At 33.3% G+C, this 17,840-nt stretch overlaps 20 non-coding genes across 20 annotated transcripts; all 20 read right to left on the bottom strand.

Moving 5' to 3' along the window:
- Positions 1–338: 338 nt before the first annotated feature.
- TRNAT-UGU (transfer RNA threonine (anticodon UGU)) lies at positions 339–411 on the bottom strand. The gene has a single exon. It is a non-coding gene; the product is annotated as a tRNA-Thr (tRNA).
- Positions 412–1,275: 864 nt separating this feature from the next.
- Positions 1,276–1,348, bottom strand: TRNAT-UGU (transfer RNA threonine (anticodon UGU)). The gene has a single exon. It is a non-coding gene; the product is annotated as a tRNA-Thr (tRNA).
- Positions 1,349–2,060: 712 nt separating this feature from the next.
- Positions 2,061–2,133, bottom strand: TRNAT-UGU (transfer RNA threonine (anticodon UGU)). Its single transcript has one exon. It is a non-coding gene; the product is annotated as a tRNA-Thr (tRNA).
- Positions 2,134–2,997: 864 nt separating this feature from the next.
- Positions 2,998–3,070, bottom strand: TRNAT-UGU (transfer RNA threonine (anticodon UGU)). The gene has a single exon. It is a non-coding gene; the product is annotated as a tRNA-Thr (tRNA).
- Positions 3,071–3,782: 712 nt separating this feature from the next.
- Positions 3,783–3,855, bottom strand: TRNAT-UGU (transfer RNA threonine (anticodon UGU)). Its single transcript has one exon. It is a non-coding gene; the product is annotated as a tRNA-Thr (tRNA).
- Positions 3,856–4,719: 864 nt separating this feature from the next.
- On the bottom strand, positions 4,720–4,792 carry TRNAT-UGU (transfer RNA threonine (anticodon UGU)). The gene has a single exon. It is a non-coding gene; the product is annotated as a tRNA-Thr (tRNA).
- A 712-nt stretch (positions 4,793–5,504) lies between these two features.
- TRNAT-UGU (transfer RNA threonine (anticodon UGU)) lies at positions 5,505–5,577 on the bottom strand. Its single transcript has one exon. It is a non-coding gene; the product is annotated as a tRNA-Thr (tRNA).
- An 863-nt stretch (positions 5,578–6,440) lies between these two features.
- TRNAT-UGU (transfer RNA threonine (anticodon UGU)) lies at positions 6,441–6,513 on the bottom strand. The gene has a single exon. It is a non-coding gene; the product is annotated as a tRNA-Thr (tRNA).
- Positions 6,514–7,372: 859 nt separating this feature from the next.
- On the bottom strand, positions 7,373–7,445 carry TRNAT-UGU (transfer RNA threonine (anticodon UGU)). Its single transcript has one exon. It is a non-coding gene; the product is annotated as a tRNA-Thr (tRNA).
- An 864-nt stretch (positions 7,446–8,309) lies between these two features.
- TRNAT-UGU (transfer RNA threonine (anticodon UGU)) lies at positions 8,310–8,382 on the bottom strand. The gene has a single exon. It is a non-coding gene; the product is annotated as a tRNA-Thr (tRNA).
- An 864-nt stretch (positions 8,383–9,246) lies between these two features.
- TRNAT-UGU (transfer RNA threonine (anticodon UGU)) lies at positions 9,247–9,319 on the bottom strand. The gene has a single exon. It is a non-coding gene; the product is annotated as a tRNA-Thr (tRNA).
- An 864-nt stretch (positions 9,320–10,183) lies between these two features.
- On the bottom strand, positions 10,184–10,256 carry TRNAT-UGU (transfer RNA threonine (anticodon UGU)). The gene has a single exon. It is a non-coding gene; the product is annotated as a tRNA-Thr (tRNA).
- Positions 10,257–11,120: 864 nt separating this feature from the next.
- TRNAT-UGU (transfer RNA threonine (anticodon UGU)) lies at positions 11,121–11,193 on the bottom strand. The gene has a single exon. It is a non-coding gene; the product is annotated as a tRNA-Thr (tRNA).
- Positions 11,194–12,057: 864 nt separating this feature from the next.
- Positions 12,058–12,130, bottom strand: TRNAT-UGU (transfer RNA threonine (anticodon UGU)). The gene has a single exon. It is a non-coding gene; the product is annotated as a tRNA-Thr (tRNA).
- Positions 12,131–12,994: 864 nt separating this feature from the next.
- Positions 12,995–13,067, bottom strand: TRNAT-UGU (transfer RNA threonine (anticodon UGU)). Its single transcript has one exon. It is a non-coding gene; the product is annotated as a tRNA-Thr (tRNA).
- Positions 13,068–13,931: 864 nt separating this feature from the next.
- On the bottom strand, positions 13,932–14,004 carry TRNAT-UGU (transfer RNA threonine (anticodon UGU)). The gene has a single exon. It is a non-coding gene; the product is annotated as a tRNA-Thr (tRNA).
- An 864-nt stretch (positions 14,005–14,868) lies between these two features.
- Positions 14,869–14,941, bottom strand: TRNAT-UGU (transfer RNA threonine (anticodon UGU)). The gene has a single exon. It is a non-coding gene; the product is annotated as a tRNA-Thr (tRNA).
- An 864-nt stretch (positions 14,942–15,805) lies between these two features.
- TRNAT-UGU (transfer RNA threonine (anticodon UGU)) lies at positions 15,806–15,878 on the bottom strand. Its single transcript has one exon. It is a non-coding gene; the product is annotated as a tRNA-Thr (tRNA).
- Positions 15,879–16,588: 710 nt separating this feature from the next.
- On the bottom strand, positions 16,589–16,661 carry TRNAT-UGU (transfer RNA threonine (anticodon UGU)). Its single transcript has one exon. It is a non-coding gene; the product is annotated as a tRNA-Thr (tRNA).
- An 864-nt stretch (positions 16,662–17,525) lies between these two features.
- Positions 17,526–17,598, bottom strand: TRNAT-UGU (transfer RNA threonine (anticodon UGU)). Its single transcript has one exon. It is a non-coding gene; the product is annotated as a tRNA-Thr (tRNA).
- Positions 17,599–17,840: the final 242 nt, after the last annotated feature.

The raw sequence follows: 17,840 nt of genomic DNA, 5'->3' as shown, positions 1-17,840 counted from the left end.
ATCAAACTTTTAGACAGTTTGGAAATCACAACTGAATGAATTGATGTGTTTGGGGAACAGAATGAGGAACAGAATTCTCCATCATGAATTCCTAAAAAATATTACGAGCAGAGGCAAGATTTTTTTCCAAATTTTTCTATGGGAGATCAAACATGCATAATTTCCTGTTTAAAACTTTTTTTAAATGTTAACGTTGGACATATACAATGGATTGAATGAAACAATGATGTCTGAATATTTTCAGTTTAGGCCAAGCAATTATCTGAAAGGAAATGACATCTTAGTATTTTCTGTGATGAAGAAATTATCTTATTAGATACTCTAGGCACAAACAATAAAGGCCCCAGTGAGAATTGAACTCACGACCCCTGGTTTACAAGACCAGTGCTCTAACCACTGAGCTATGAAGCCAACATATCTGCTAATGCAACGTCGTGGGTTTTATTCGAAATCACCCAAGTCGTATACTTCCATTATCCTATAGTTGGTCTTACAAAGGAGAAGCATGACAAAATAACAGTTTAAAAACATAACTCCAGAACTAGCTGCGAATTTATTGGTTTATTTGCAGAAAAATGAAAGAGCTGCTCTTACAAATGAGAAGCCTGAAAAAAGTGTAAAACTCTAATTCTAGAACTGGCTGCTTATTTATTAGTAGATTGGCACAAAATTTAAATAGGTTTTTAGTGGATTGGAGAGAAACAGAATTGTCCATCATGAATTCCTAAAAAACTTTATGATTTACATTAAGGTATCAGAAACATGCTTCAGAAACAAAGAAACAATTCAAACTTTTAGACAGTTTGGAAATCACAACTGAATGAATTGATGTGTTTGGGGAACAGAATGAGGAACAGAATTGTCCATCATGAATTCCTAAAAAATTTTATGTTTTACATTAAGGTATCAGAAACATGCTTCAGAAACATAGAAACAAATCAAACTTTTAGACAGTTTGGAAATCACAACTGAATGAATTGATGTGTTTGGGGAACAGAATGAGGAACAGAATTCTCCATCATGAATTCCTAAAAAATATTACGAGCAGAGGCAAGATTTTTTTCCAAATTTTTCCATGGGAGATCAAACATGCATAATTTCCTGTTTAAAACTTTTTTTAAATGTTAACGTTGGACATATACAATGGATTGAATGAAACAATGATGTCTGAATATTTTCAGTTTAGGCCAAGCAATTATCTGAAAGGAAATGACATCTTAGTATTTTCTGTGATGAAGAAATTATCTTATTAGATACTCTAGGCACAAACAATAAAGGCCCCAGTGAGAATTGAACTCACAACCCCTGGTTTACAAGACCAGTGCTCTAACCACTGAGCTATGAAGCCAACATATCTGCTAATGCAACGTCGTGGGTTTTATTCGAAATCACCCAAGTCGTATACTTCCATTATCCTATAGTTGGTCTTACAAAGGAGAAGCATGACAAAATAACAGTTTAAAAACATAACTCCAGAACTAGCTGCGAATTTATTGGTTTATTTGCAGAAAAATGAAAGAGCTGCTCTTACAAATGAGAAGCCTGAAAAAAGTGTAAAACTCTAATTCTAGAACTGGCTGCTTATTTATTAGTAGATTGGCACAAAATTTAAATAGGTTTTTAGTGGATTGGAGAGAAACAGAATTGTCCATCATGAATTCCTAAAAAACTTTATGATTTACATTAAGGTATCAGAAACATGCTTCAGAAACAAAGAAACAATTCAAACTTTTAGACAGTTTGGAAATCACAACTGAATGAATTGATGTGTTTGGGGAACAGAATGAGGAACAGAATTCTCCATCATGAATTCCTAAAAAATATTACGAGCAGAGGCAAGATTTTTTTCCAAATTTTTCTATGGGAGATCAAACATGCATAATTTCCTGTTTAAAACTTTTTTTAAATGTTAACGTTGGACATATACAATGGATTGAATGAAACAATGATGTCTGAATATTTTCAGTTTAGGCCAAGCAATTATCTGAAAGGAAATGACATCTTAGTATTTTCTGTGATGAAGAAATTATCTTATTAGATACTCTAGGCACAAACAATAAAGGCCCCAGTGAGAATTGAACTCACGACCCCTGGTTTACAAGACCAGTGCTCTAACCACTGAGCTATGAAGCCAACATATCTGCTAATGCAACGTCGTGGGTTTTATTCGAAATCACCCAAGTCGTATACTTCCATTATCCTATAGTTGGTCTTACAAAGGAGAAGCATGACAAAATAACAGTTTAAAAACATAACTCCAGAACTAGCTGCGAATTTATTGGTTTATTTGCAGAAAAATGAAAGAGCTGCTCTTACAAATGAGAAGCCTGAAAAAAGTGTAAAACTCTAATTCTAGAACTGGCTGCTTATTTATTAGTAGATTGGCACAAAATTTAAATAGGTTTTTAGTGGATTGGAGAGAAACAGAATTGTCCATCATGAATTCCTAAAAAACTTTATGATTTACATTAAGGTATCAGAAACATGCTTCAGAAACAAAGAAACAATTCAAACTTTTAGACAGTTTGGAAATCACAACTGAATGAATTGATGTGTTTGGGGAACAGAATGAGGAACAGAATTGTCCATCATGAATTCCTAAAAAATTTTATGTTTTACATTAAGGTATCAGAAACATGCTTCAGAAACATAGAAACAAATCAAACTTTTAGACAGTTTGGAAATCACAACTGAATGAATTGATGTGTTTGGGGAACAGAATGAGGAACAGAATTCTCCATCATGAATTCCTAAAAAATATTACGAGCAGAGGCAAGATTTTTTTCCAAATTTTTCCATGGGAGATCAAACATGCATAATTTCCTGTTTAAAACTTTTTTTAAATGTTAACGTTGGACATATACAATGGATTGAATGAAACAATGATGTCTGAATATTTTCAGTTTAGGCCAAGCAATTATCTGAAAGGAAATGACATCTTAGTATTTTCTGTGATGAAGAAATTATCTTATTAGATACTCTAGGCACAAACAATAAAGGCCCCAGTGAGAATTGAACTCACGACCCCTGGTTTACAAGACCAGTGCTCTAACCACTGAGCTATGAAGCCAACATATCTGCTAATGCAACGTCGTGGGTTTTATTCGAAATCACCCAAGTCGTATACTTCCATTATCCTATAGTTGGTCTTACAAAGGAGAAGCATGACAAAATAACAGTTTAAAAACATAACTCCAGAACTAGCTGCGAATTTATTGGTTTATTTGCAGAAAAATGAAAGAGCTGCTCTTACAAATGAGAAGCCTGAAAAAAGTGTAAAACTCTAATTCTAGAACTGGCTGCTTATTTATTAGTAGATTGGCACAAAATTTAAATAGGTTTTTAGTGGATTGGAGAGAAACAGAATTGTCCATCATGAATTCCTAAAAAACTTTATGATTTACATTAAGGTATCAGAAACATGCTTCAGAAACAAAGAAACAATTCAAACTTTTAGACAGTTTGGAAATCACAACTGAATGAATTGATGTGTTTGGGGAACAGAATGAGGAACAGAATTCTCCATCATGAATTCCTAAAAAATATTACGAGCAGAGGCAAGATTTTTTTCCAAATTTTTCTATGGGAGATCAAACATGCATAATTTCCTGTTTAAAACTTTTTTTAAATGTTAACGTTGGACATATACAATGGATTGAATGAAACAATGATGTCTGAATATTTTCAGTTTAGGCCAAGCAATTATCTGAAAGGAAATGACATCTTAGTATTTTCTGTGATGAAGAAATTATCTTATTAGATACTCTAGGCACAAACAATAAAGGCCCCAGTGAGAATTGAACTCACGACCCCTGGTTTACAAGACCAGTGCTCTAACCACTGAGCTATGAAGCCAACATATCTGCTAATGCAACGTCGTGGGTTTTATTCGAAATCACCCAAGTCGTATACTTCCATTATCCTATAGTTGGTCTTACAAAGGAGAAGCATGACAAAATAACAGTTTAAAAACATAACTCCAGAACTAGCTGCGAATTTATTGGTTTATTTGCAGAAAAATGAAAGAGCTGCTCTTACAAATGAGAAGCCTGAAAAAAGTGTAAAACTCTAATTCTAGAACTGGCTGCTTATTTATTAGTAGATTGGCACAAAATTTAAATAGGTTTTTAGTGGATTGGAGAGAAACAGAATTGTCCATCATGAATTCCTAAAAAACTTTATGATTTACATTAAGGTATCAGAAACATGCTTCAGAAACAAAGAAACAATTCAAACTTTTAGACAGTTTGGAAATCACAACTGAATGAATTGATGTGTTTGGGGAACAGAATGAGGAACAGAATTGTCCATCATGAATTCCTAAAAAATTTTATGTTTTACATTAAGGTATCAGAAACATGCTTCAGAAACATAGAAACAAATCAAACTTTTAGACAGTTTGGAAATCACAACTGAATGAATTGATGTGTTTGGGGAACAGAATGAGGAACAGAATTCTCCATCATGAATTCCTAAAAAATATTACGAGCAGAGGCAAGATTTTTTTCCAAATTTTTCCATGGGAGATCAAACATGCATAATTTCCTGTTTAAAACTTTTTTTAAATGTTAACGTTGGACATATACAATGGATTGAATGAAACAATGATGTCTGAATATTTTCAGTTTAGGCCAAGCAATTATCTGAAAGGAAATGACATCTTAGTATTTTCTGTGATGAAGAAATTATCTTATTAGATACTCTAGGCACAAACAATAAAGGCCCCAGTGAGAATTGAACTCACGACCCCTGGTTTACAAGACCAGTGCTCTAACCACTGAGCTATGAAGCCAACATATCTGCTAATGCAACGTCGTGGGTTTTATTCGAAATCACCCAAGTCGTATACTTCCATTATCCTATAGTTGGTCTTACAAAGGAGAAGCATGACAAAATAACAGTTTAAAAACATAACTCCAGAACTAGCTGCGAATTTATTGGTTTATTTGCAGAAAAATGAAAGAGCTGCTCTTACAAATGAGAAGCCTGAAAAAAGTGTAAAACTCTAATTCTAGAACTGGCTGCTTATTTATTAGTAGATTGGCACAAAATTTAAATAGGTTTTTAGTGGATTGGAGAGAAACAGAATTGTCCATCATGAATTCCTAAAAAACGTTATGATTTACATTAAGGTATCAGAAACATGCTTCAGAAACAAAGAAACAATTCAAACTTTTAGACAGTTTGGAAATCACAACTGAATGAATTGATGTGTTTGGGGAACAGAATGAGGAACAGAATTCTCCATCATGAATTCCTAAAAAATATTACGAGCAGAGGCAAGATTTTTTTCCAAATTTTTCCATGGGAGATCAAACATGCATAATTTCCTGTTTAAAACTTTTTTTAAATGTTAACGTTGGACATATACAATGGATTGAATGAAACAATGATGTCTGAATATTTTCAGTTTAGGCCAAGCAATTATCTGAAAGGAAATGACATCTTAGTATTTTCTGTGATGAAGAAATTATCTTATTAGATACTCTAGGCACAAACAATAAAGGCCCCAGTGAGAATTGAACTCACGACACCTGGTTTACAAGACCAGTGCTCTAACCACTGAGCTATGAAGCCAACATATCTGCTAGTGCAACGTCGTGGGTTTTATTCGAAATCACCCAAGTCGTATACTTCCATTATCCTATAGTTGGTCTTACAAAGGAGAAGCATGACAAAATAACAGTTTAAAAACATAACTCCAGAACTAGCTGCGAATTTATTGGTTTATTTGCAGAAAAATGAAAGAGCTGCTCTTACAAATGAGAAGCCTGAAAAAAGTGTAAAACTCTAATTCTAGAACTGGCTGCTTATTTATTAGTAGATTGGCACAAAATTTAAATAGGTTTTTAGTGGATTGGAGAGAAACAGAATTGTCCATCATGAATTCCTAAAAAACGTTATGATTTACATTAAGGTATCAGAAACATGCTTCAGAAACAAAGAAACAATTCAAACTTTTAGACAGTTTGGAAATCACAACTGAATGAATTGATGTGTTTGGGGAACAGAATGAGGAACAGAATTGTCCATCATGAATTCCTAAAAAATTTTATGTTTTACATTAAGGTATCAGAAACATGCTTCAGAAACATAGAAACAAATCAAACTTTTAGACAGTTTGGAAATCACAACTGAATGAATTGATGTGTTTGGGGAACAGAATGAGGAACAGAATTCTCCATCATGAATTCCTAAAAAATATTACGAGCAGAGGCAAGATTTTTTTCCAAATTTTTCCATGGGAGATCAAACATGCATAATTTCCTGTTTAAAACTTTTTTTAAATGTTAACGTTGGACATATACAATGGATTGAATGAAACAATGATGTCTGAATATTTTCAGTTTAGGCCATCAATTATCTGAAAGGAAATGACATCTTAGTATTTTCTGTGATGAAGAAATTATCTTATTAGATACTCTAGGCACAAACAATAAAGGCCCCAGTGAGAATTGAACTCACGACCCCTGGTTTACAAGACCAGTGCTCTAACCACTGAGCTATGAAGCCAACATATCTGCTGATGCAACGTCGTGGGTTTTATTCGAAATCACCCAAGTCGTATACTTCCATTATCCTATAGTTGGTCTTACAAAGGAGAAGCATGACAAAATAACAGTTTAAAAACATAACTCCAGAACTAGCTGCGAATTTATTGGTTTATTTGCAGAAAAATGAAAGAGCTGCTCTTACAAATGAGAAGCCTGAAAAAAGTGTAAAACTCTAATTCTAGAACTGGCTGCTTATTTATTAGTAGATTGGCACAAAATTTAAATAGGTTTTTAGTGGATTGGAGAGAAACAGAATTGTCCATCATGAATTCCTAAAAAACTTTATGATTTACATTAAGGTATCAGAAACATGCTTCAGAAACAAAGAAACAATTCAAACTTTTAGACAGTTTGGAAATCACAACTGAATGAATTGATGTGTTTGGGGAACAGAATGAGGAACAGAATTGTCCATCATGAATTCCTAAAAAATTTTATGTTTTACATTAAGGTATCAGAAACATGCTTCAGAAACATAGAAACAAATCAAACTTTTAGACAGTTTGGAAATCACAACTGAATGAATTGATGTGTTTGGGGAACAGAATGAGGAACAGAATTCTCCATCATGAATTCCTAAAAAATATTACGAGCAGAGGCAAGATTTTTTTCCAAATTTTTCCATGGGAGATCAAACATGCATAATTTCCTGTTTAAAACTTTTTTTAAATGTTAACGTTGGACATATGGATTGAATGAAACAATGATGTCTGAATATTTTCAGTTTAGGCCAAGCAATTATCTGAAAGGAAATGACATCTTAGTATTTTCTGTGATGAAGAAATTATCTTATTAGATACTCTAGGCACAAACAATAAAGGCCCCCGTGAGAATTGAACTCACGACCCCTGGTTTACAAGACCAGTGCTCTAACCACTGAGCTATGAAGCCAACATATCTGCTAATGCAACGTCGTGGGTTTTATTCGAAATCACCCAAGTCGTATACTTCCATTATCCTATAGTTGGTCTTACAAAGGAGAAGCATGACAAAATAACAGTTTAAAAACATAACTCCAGAACTAGCTGCGAATTTATTGGTTTATTTGCAGAAAAATGAAAGAGCTGCTCTTACAAATGAGAAGCCTGAAAAAAGTGTAAAACTCTAATTCTAGAACTGGCTGCTTATTTATTAGTAGATTGGCACAAAATTTAAATAGGTTTTTAGTGGATTGGAGAGAAACAGAATTGTCCATCATGAATTCCTAAAAAACGTTATGATTTACATTAAGGTATCAGAAACATGCTTCAGAAACAAAGAAACAATTCAAACTTTTAGACAGTTTGGAAATCACAACTGAATGAATTGATGTGTTTGGGGAACAGAATGAGGAACAGAATTGTCCATCATGAATTCCTAAAAAATGTTATGTTTTACATTAAGGTATCAGAAACATGCTTCAGAAACATAGAAACAAATCAAACTTTTAGACAGTTTGGAAATCACAACTGAATGAATTGATGTGTTTGGGGAACAGAATGAGGAACAGAATTCTCCATCATGAATTCCTAAAAAATATTACGAGCAGAGGCAAGATTTTTTTCCAAATTTTTCTATGGGAGATCAAACATGCATAATTTCCTGTTTAAAACTTTTTTTAAATGTTAACGTTGGACATATACAATGGATTGAATGAAACAATGATGTCTGAATATTTTCAGTTTAGGCCAAGCAATTATCTGAAAGGAAATGACATCTTAGTATTTTCTGTGATGAAGAAATTATCTTATTAGATACTCTAGGCACAAACAATAAAGGCCCCAGTGAGAATTGAACTCACGACCCCTGGTTTACAAGACCAGTGCTCTAACCACTGAGCTATGAAGCCAACATATCTGCTAATGCAACGTCGTGGGTTTTATTCGAAATCACCCAAGTCGTATACTTCCATTATCCTATAGTTGGTCTTACAAAGGAGAAGCATGACAAAATAACAGTTTAAAAACATAACTCCAGAACTAGCTGCGAATTTATTGGTTTATTTGCAGAAAAATGAAAGAGCTGCTCTTACAAATGAGAAGCCTGAAAAAAGTGTAAAACTCTAATTCTAGAACTGGCTGCTTATTTATTAGTAGATTGGCACAAAATTTAAATAGGTTTTTAGTGGATTGGAGAGAAACAGAATTGTCCATCATGAATTCCTAAAAAACGTTATGATTTACATTAAGGTATCAGAAACATGCTTCAGAAACAAAGAAACAATTCAAACTTTTAGACAGTTTGGAAATCACAACTGAATGAATTGATGTGTTTGGGGAACAGAATGAGGAACAGAATTGTCCATCATGAATTCCTAAAAAATGTTATGTTTTACATTAAGGTATCAGAAACATGCTTCAGAAACATAGAAACAAATCAAACTTTTAGACAGTTTGGAAATCACAACTGAATGAATTGATGTGTTTGGGGAACAGAATGAGGAACAGAATTCTCCATCATGAATTCCTAAAAAATATTACGAGCAGAGGCAAGATTTTTTTCCAAATTTTTCCATGGGAGATCAAACATGCATAATTTCCTGTTTAAAACTTTTTTTAAATGTTAACGTTGGACATATACAATGGATTGAATGAAACAATGATGTCTGAATATTTTCAGTTTAGGCCAAGCAATTATCTGAAAGGAAATGACATCTTAGTATTTTCTGTGATGAAGAAATTATCTTATTAGATACTCTAGGCACAAACAATAAAGGCCCCAGTAAGAATTGAACTCACGACCCCTGGTTTACAAGACTAGTGCTCTAACCACTGAGCTATGAAGCCAACATATCTGCTAATGCAACGTCGTGGGTTTTATTCGAAATCACCCAAGTCGTATACTTCCATTATCCTATAGTTGGTCTTACAAAGGAGAAGCATGACAAAATAACAGTTTAAAAACATAACTCCAGAACTAGCTGCGAATTTATTGGTTTATTTGCAGAAAAATGAAAGAGCTGCTCTTACAAATGAGAAGCCTGAAAAAAGTGTAAAACTCTAATTCTAGAACTGGCTGCTTATTTATTAGTAGATTGGCACAAAATTTAAATAGGTTTTTAGTGGATTGGAGAGAAACAGAATTGTCCATCATGAATTCCTAAAAAACGTTATGATTTACATTAAGGTATCAGAAACATGCTTCAGAAACAAAGAAACAATTCAAACTTTTAGACAGTTTGGAAATCACAACTGAATGAATTGATGTGTTTGGGGAACAGAATGAGGAACAGAATTGTCCATCATGAATTCCTAAAAAATTTTATGTTTTACATTAAGGTATCAGAAACATGCTTCAGAAACATAGAAACAAATCAAACTTTTAGACAGTTTGGAAATCACAACTGAATGAATTGATGTGTTTGGGGAACAGAATGAGGAACAGAATTCTCCATCATGAATTCCTAAAAAATATTACGAGCAGAGGCAAGATTTTTTTCAAAATTTTTCTATGGGAGATCAAACATGCATAATTTCCTGTTTAAAACTTTTTTTAAATGTTAATGTTGGACATATACAATGGATTGAATGAAACAATGATGTCTGAATATTTTCAGTTTAGGCCAAGCAATTATCTGAAAGGAAATGACATCTTAGTATTTTCTGTGATGAAGAAATTATCTTATTAGATACTCTAGGCACAAACAATAAAGGCCCCAGTGAGAATTGAACTCACGACCACTGGTTTACAAGACTAGTGCTCTAACCACTGAGCTATGAAGCCAACATATCTGCTAATGCAACGTCGTGGGTTTTATTCGAAATCACCCAAGTCGTATACTTCCATTATCCTATAGTTGGTCTTACAAAGGAGAAGCATGACAAAATAACAGTTTAAAAACATAACTCCAGAACTAGCTGCGAATTTATTGGTTTATTTGCAGAAAAATGAAAGAGCTGCTCTTACAAATGAGAAGCCTGAAAAAAGTGTAAAACTCTAATTCTAGAACTGGCTGCTTATTTATTAGTAGATTGGCACAAAATTTAAATAGGTTTTTAGTGGATTGGAGAGAAACAGAATTGTCCATCATGAATTCCTAAAAAACGTTATGATTTACATTAAGGTATCAGAAACATGCTTCAGAAACAAAGAAACAATTCAAACTTTTAGACAGTTTGGAAATCACAACTGAATGAATTGATGTGTTTGGGGAACAGAATGAGGAACAGAATTGTCCATCATGAATTCCTAAAAAATTTTATGTTTTACATTAAGGTATCAGAAACATGCTTCAGAAACATAGAAACAAATCAAACTTTTAGACAGTTTGGAAATCACAACTGAATGAATTGATGTGTTTGGGGAACAGAATGAGGAACAGAATTCTCCATCATGAATTCCTAAAAAATATTACAAGCAGAGGCAAGATTTTTTTCCAAATTTTTCTATGGGAGATCAAACATGCATAATTTCCTGTTTAAAACTTTTTTTAAATGTTAACGTTGGACATATACAATGGATTGAATGAAACAATGATGTCTGAATATTTTCAGTTTAGGCCAAGCAATTATCTGAAAGGAAATGACATCTTAGTATTTTCTGTGATGAAGAAATTATCTTATTAGATACTCTAGGCACAAACAATAAAGGCCCCAGTGAGAATTGAACTCACAACCCCTGGTTTACAAGACCAGTGCTCTAACCACTGAGCTATGAAGCCAACATATCTGCTAATGCAACGTCGTGGGTTTTATTCGAAATCACCCAAGTCGTATACTTCCATTATCCTATAGTTGGTCTTACAAAGGAGAAGCATGACAAAATAACAGTTTAAAAACATAACTCCAGAACTAGCTGCGAATTTATTGGTTTATTTGCAGAAAAATGAAAGAGCTGCTCTTACAAATGAGAAGCCTGAAAAAAGTGTAAAACTCTAATTCTAGAACTGGCTGCTTATTTATTAGTAGATTGGCACAAAATTTAAATAGGTTTTTAGTGGATTGGAGAGAAACAGAATTGTCCATCATGAATTCCTAAAAAACTTTATGATTTACATTAAGGTATCAGAAACATGCTTCAGAAACAAAGAAACAATTCAAACTTTTAGACAGTTTGGAAATCACAACTGAATGAATTGATGTGTTTGGGGAACAGAATGAGGAACAGAATTGTCCATCATGAATTCCTAAAAAATTTTATGTTTTACATTAAGGTATCAGAAACATGCTTCAGAAACATAGAAACAAATCAAACTTTTAGACAGTTTGGAAATCACAACTGAATGAATTGATGTGTTTGGGGAACAGAATGAGGAACAGAATTCTCCATCATGAATTCCTAAAAAATATTACGAGCAGAGGCAAGATTTTTTTCCAAATTTTTCCATGGGAGATCAAACATGCATAATTTCCTGTTTAAAACTTTTTTTAAATGTTAACGTTGGACATATACAATGGATTGAATGAAACAATGATGTCTGAATATTTTCAGTTTAGGCCAAGCAATTATCTGAAAGGAAATGACATCTTAGTATTTTCTGTGATGAAGAAATTATCTTATTAGATACTCTAGGCACAAACAATAAAGGCCCCAGTGAGAATTGAACTCACAACCCCTGGTTTACAAGACCAGTGCTCTAACCACTGAGCTATGAAGCCAACATATCTGCTAATGCAACGTCGTGGGTTTTATTCGAAATCACCCAAGTCGTATACTTCCATTATCCTATAGTTGGTCTTACAAAGGAGAAGCATGACAAAATAACAGTTTAAAAACATAACTCCAGAACTAGCTGCGAATTTATTGGTTTATTTGCAGAAAAATGAAAGAGCTGCTCTTACAAATGAGAAGCCTGAAAAAAGTGTAAAACTCTAATTCTAGAACTGGCTGCTTATTTATTAGTAGATTGGCACAAAATTTAAATAGGTTTTTAGTGGATTGGAGAGAAACAGAATTGTCCATCATGAATTCCTAAAAAACGTTATGATTTACATTAAGGTATCAGAAACATGCTTCAGAAACAAAGAAACAATTCAAACTTTTAGACAGTTTGGAAATCACAACTGAATGAATTGATGTGTTTGGGGAACAGAATGAGGAACAGAATTGTCCATCATGAATTCCTAAAAAATTTTATGTTTTACATTAAGGTATCAGAAACATGCTTCAGAAACATAGAAACAAATCAAACTTTTAGACAGTTTGGAAATCACAACTGAATGAATTGATGTGTTTGGGGAACAGAATGAGGAACAGAATTCTCCATCATGAATTCCTAAAAAATGTTACGAGCAGAGGCAAGATTTTTTTCCAAATTTTTCCATGGGAGATCAAACATGCATAATTTCCTGTTTAAAACTTTTTTTAAATGTTAACGTTGGACATATACAATGGATTGAATGAAACAATGATGTCTGAATATTTTCAGTTTAGGCCAAGCAATTATCTGAAAGGAAATGACATCTTAGTATTTTCTGTGATGAAGAAATTATCTTATTAGATACTCTAGGCACAAACTATAAAGGCCCCGGTGAGAATTGAACTCACGACCCCTGGTTTACAAGACCAGTGCTCTAACCACTGAGCTATGAAGCCAACATATCTGCTAATGCAACGTCGTGGGTTTTATTCGAAATCACCCAAGTCGTATACTTCCATTATCCTATAGTTGGTCTTACAAAGGAGAAGCATGACAAAATAACAGTTTAAAAACATAACTCCAGAACTAGCTGCGAATTTATTGGTTTATTTGCAGAAAAATGAAAGAGCTGCTCTTACAAATGAGAAGCCTGAAAAAAGTGTAAAACTCTAATTCTAGAACTGGCTGCTTATTTATTAGTAGATTGGCACAAAATTTAAATAGGTTTTTAGTGGATTGGAGAGAAACAGAATTGTCCATCATGAATTCCTAAAAAACTTTATGATTTACATTAAGGTATCAGAAACATGCTTCAGAAACAAAGAAACAATTCAAACTTTTAGACAGTTTGGAAATCACAACTGAATGAATTGATGTGTTTGGGGAACAGAATGAGGAACAGAATTGTCCATCATGAATTCCTAAAAAATTTTATGTTTTACATTAAGGTATCAGAAACATGCTTCAGAAACATAGAAACAAATCACACTTTTAGACAGTTTGGAAATCACAACTGAATGAATTGATGTGTTTGGGGAACAGAATGAGGAACAGAATTCTCCATCATGAATTCCTAAAAAATATTACGAGCAGAGGCAAGATTTTTTTCCAAATTTTTCCATGGGAGATCAAACATGCATAATTTCCTGTTTAAAACTTTTTTTAAATGTTAACGTTGGACATATACAATGGATTGAATGAAACAATGATGTCTGAATATTTTCAGTTTAGGCCAAGCAATTATCTGAAAGGAAATGACATCTTAGTATTTTCTGTGATGAAGAAATTATCTTATTAGATACTCTAGGCACAAACAATAAAGGCCCCAGTGAGAATTGAACTCACGACCCCTGGTTTACAAGACCAGTGCTCTAACCACTGAGCTATGAAGCCAACATATCTGCTAATGCAACGTCGTGGGTTTTATTCGAAATCACCCAAGTCGTATACTTCCATTATCCTATAGTTGGTCTTACAAAGGAGAAGCATGACAAAATAACAGTTTAAAAACATAACTCCAGAACTAGCTGCGAATTTATTGGTTTATTTGCAGAAAAATGAAAGAGCTGCTCTTACAAATGAGAAGCCTGAAAAAAGTGTAAAACTCTAATTCTAGAACTGGCTGCTTATTTATTAGTAGATTGGCACAAAATTTAAATAGGTTTTTAGTGGATTGGAGAGAAACAGAATTGTCCATCATGAATTCCTAAAAAACGTTATGATTTACATTAAGGTATCAGAAACATGCTTCAGAAACAAAGAAACAATTCAAACTTTTAGACAGTTTGGAAATCACAACTGAATGAATTGATGTGTTTGGGGAACAGAATGAGGAACAGAATTGTCCATCATGAATTCCTAAAAAATTTTATGTTTTACATTAAGGTATCAGAAACATGCTTCAGAAACATAGAAACAAATCAAACTTTTAGACAGTTTGGAAATCACAACTGAATGAATTGATGTGTTTGGGGAACAGAATGAGGAACAGAATTCTCCATCATGAATTCCTAAAAAATATTACGAGCAGAGGCAAGATTTTTTTCCAAATTTTTCTATGGGAGATCAAACATGCATAATTTCCTGTTTAAAACTTTTTTTAAATGTTAACGTTGGACATATACAATGGATTGAATGAAACAATGATGTCTGAATATTTTCAGTTTAGGCCAAGCAATTATCTGAAAGGAAATGACATCTTAGTATTTTCTGTGATGAAGAAATTATCTTATTAGATACTCTAGGCACAAACAATAAAGGCCCCAGTGAGAATTGAACTCACGACCCCTGGTTTACAAGACCAGTGCTCTAACCACTGAGCTATGAAGCCAACATATCTGCTAATGCAACGTCGTGGGTTTTATTCGAAATCACCCAAGTCGTATACTTCCATTATCCTATAGTTGGTCTTACAAAGGAGAAGCATGACAAAATAACAGTTTAAAAACATAACTCCAGAACTAGCTGCGAATTTATTGGTTTATTTGCAGAAAAATGAAAGAGCTGCTCTTACAAATGAGAAGCCTGAAAAAAGTGTAAAACTCTAATTCTAGAACTGGCTGCTTATTTATTAGTAGATTGGCACAAAATTTAAATAGGTTTTTAGTGGATTGGAGAGAAACAGAATTGTCCATCATGAATTCCTAAAAAACTTTATGATTTACATTAAGGTATCAGAAACATGCTTCAGAAACAAAGAAACAATTCAAACTTTTAGACAGTTTGGAAATCACAACTGAATGAATTGATGTGTTTGGGGAACAGAATGAGGAACAGAATTGTCCATCATGAATTCCTAAAAAATTTTATGTTTTACATTAAGGTATCAGAAACATGCTTCAGAAACATAGAAACAAATCAAACTTTTAGACAGTTTGGAAATCACAACTGAATGAATTGATGTGTTTGGGGAACAGAATGAGGAACAGAATTCTCCATCATGAATTCCTAAAAAATATTACGAGCAGAGGCAAGATTTTTTTCCAAATTTTTCCATGGGAGATCAAACATGCATAATTTCCTGTTTAAAACTTTTTTTAAATGTTAACGTTGGACATATACAATGGATTGAATGAAACAATGATGTCTGAATATTTTCAGTTTAGGCCAAGCAATTATCTGAAAGGAAATGACATCTTAGTATTTTCTGTGATGAAGAAATTATCTTATTAGATACTCTAGGCACAAACAATAAAGGCCCCAGTGAGAATTGAACTCACGACCCCTGGTTTACAAGACCAGTGCTCTAACCACTGAGCTATGAAGCCAACATATCTGCTAATGCAACGTCGTGGGTTTTATTCGAAATCACCCAAGTCGTATACGTCCATTATCCTATAGTTGGTCTTACAAAGGAGAAGCATGACAAAATAACAGTTTAAAAACATAACTCCAGAACTAGCTGCGAATTTATTGGTTTATTTGCAGAAAAATGAAAGAGCTGCTCTTACAAATGAGAAGCCTGAAAAGTGTAAAACTCTAATTCTAGAACTGGCTGCTTATTTATTAGTAGATTGGCACAAAATTTAAATAGGTTTTTAGTGGATTGGAGAGAAACAGAATTGTCCATCATGAATTCCTAAAAAACGTTATGATTTACATTAAGGTATCAGAAACATGCTTCAGAAACAAAGAAACAAATCAAACTTTTAGACAGTTTGGAAATCACAACTGAATGAATTGATGTGTTTGGGGAACAGAATGAGGAACAGAATTCTCCATCATGAATTCCTAAAAAATGTTACGAGCAGAGGCAAGATTTTTTTCCAAATTTTTCCATGTGAGATCAAACATGCATAATTTCCTGTTTAAAACTTTTTTTAAATGTTAACGTTGGACATATACAATGGATTGAATGAAACAATGATGTCTGAATATTTTCAGTTTAGGCCAAGCAATTATCTGAAAGGAAATGACATCTTAGTATTTTCTGTGATGAAGAAATTATCTTATTAGATACTCTAGGCACAAACTATAAAGGCCCCGGTGAGAATTGAACTCACGACCCCTGGTTTACAAGACCAGTGCTCTAACCACTGAGCTATGAAGCCAACATATCTGCTAATGCAACGTCGTGGGTTTTATTCGAAATCACCCAAGTCGTATACTTCCATTATCCTATAGTTGGTCTTACAAAGGAGAAGCATGACAAAATAACAGTTTAAAAACATAACTCCAGAACTAGCTGCGAATTTATTGGTTTATTTGCAGAAAAATGAAAGAGCTGCTCTTACAAATGAGAAGCCTGAAAAAAGTGTAAAACTCTAATTCTAGAACTGGCTGCTTATTTATTAGTAGATTGGCACAAAATTTAAATAGGTTTTTAGTGGATTGGAGAGAAACAGAATTGTCCATCATGAATTCCTAAAAAACGTTATGATTTACATTAAGGTATCAGAAACATGCTTCAGAAACAAAGAAACAATTCAAACTTTTAGACAGTTTGGAAATCACAACTGAATGAATTGATGTGTTTGGGGAACAGAATGAGGAACAGAATTGTCCATCATGAATTCCTAAAAAATGTTATGTTTTACATTAAGGTATCAGAAACATGCTTCAGAAACATAGAAACAAATCAAACTTTTAGACAGTTTGGAAATCACAACTGAATGAATTGATGTGTTTGGGGAACAGAATGAGGAACAGAATTCTCCATCATGAATTCCTAAAAAATATTACGAGCAGAGGCAAGATTTTTTTCCAAATTTTTCTATGGGAGATCAAACATGCATAATTTCCTGTTTAAAACTTTTTTTAAATGTTAACGTTGGACATATACAATGGATTGAATGAAACAATGATGTCTGAATATTTTCAGTTTAGGCCAAGCAATTATCTGAAAGGAAATGACATCTTAGTATTTTCTGTGATGAAGAAATTATCTTATTAGATACTCTAGGCACAAACAATAAAGGCCCCAGTGAGAATTGAACTCACGACCCCTGGTTTACAAGACCAGTGCTCTAACCACTGAGCTATGAAGCCAACATATCTGCTAATGCAACGTCGTGGGTTTTATTCGAAATCACCCAAGTCGTATACTTCCATTATCCTATAGTTGGTCTTACAAAGGAGAAGCATGACAAAATAACAGTTTAAAAACATAACTCCAGAACTAGCTGCGAATTTATTGGTTTATTTGCAGAAAAATGAAAGAGCTGCTCTTACAAATGAGAAGCCTGAAAAAAGTGTAAAACTCTAATTCTAGAACTGGCTGCTTATTTATT

The sequence above is a fragment of the Rhinoderma darwinii genome, chromosome 1 (assembly GCF_050947455.1).
Source record: "Rhinoderma darwinii isolate aRhiDar2 chromosome 1, aRhiDar2.hap1, whole genome shotgun sequence".
Lineage (NCBI taxonomy): Eukaryota > Metazoa > Chordata > Amphibia > Anura > Rhinodermatidae > Rhinoderma > Rhinoderma darwinii.
This window is presented reverse-complemented; position numbering and strand designations above follow the sequence as displayed.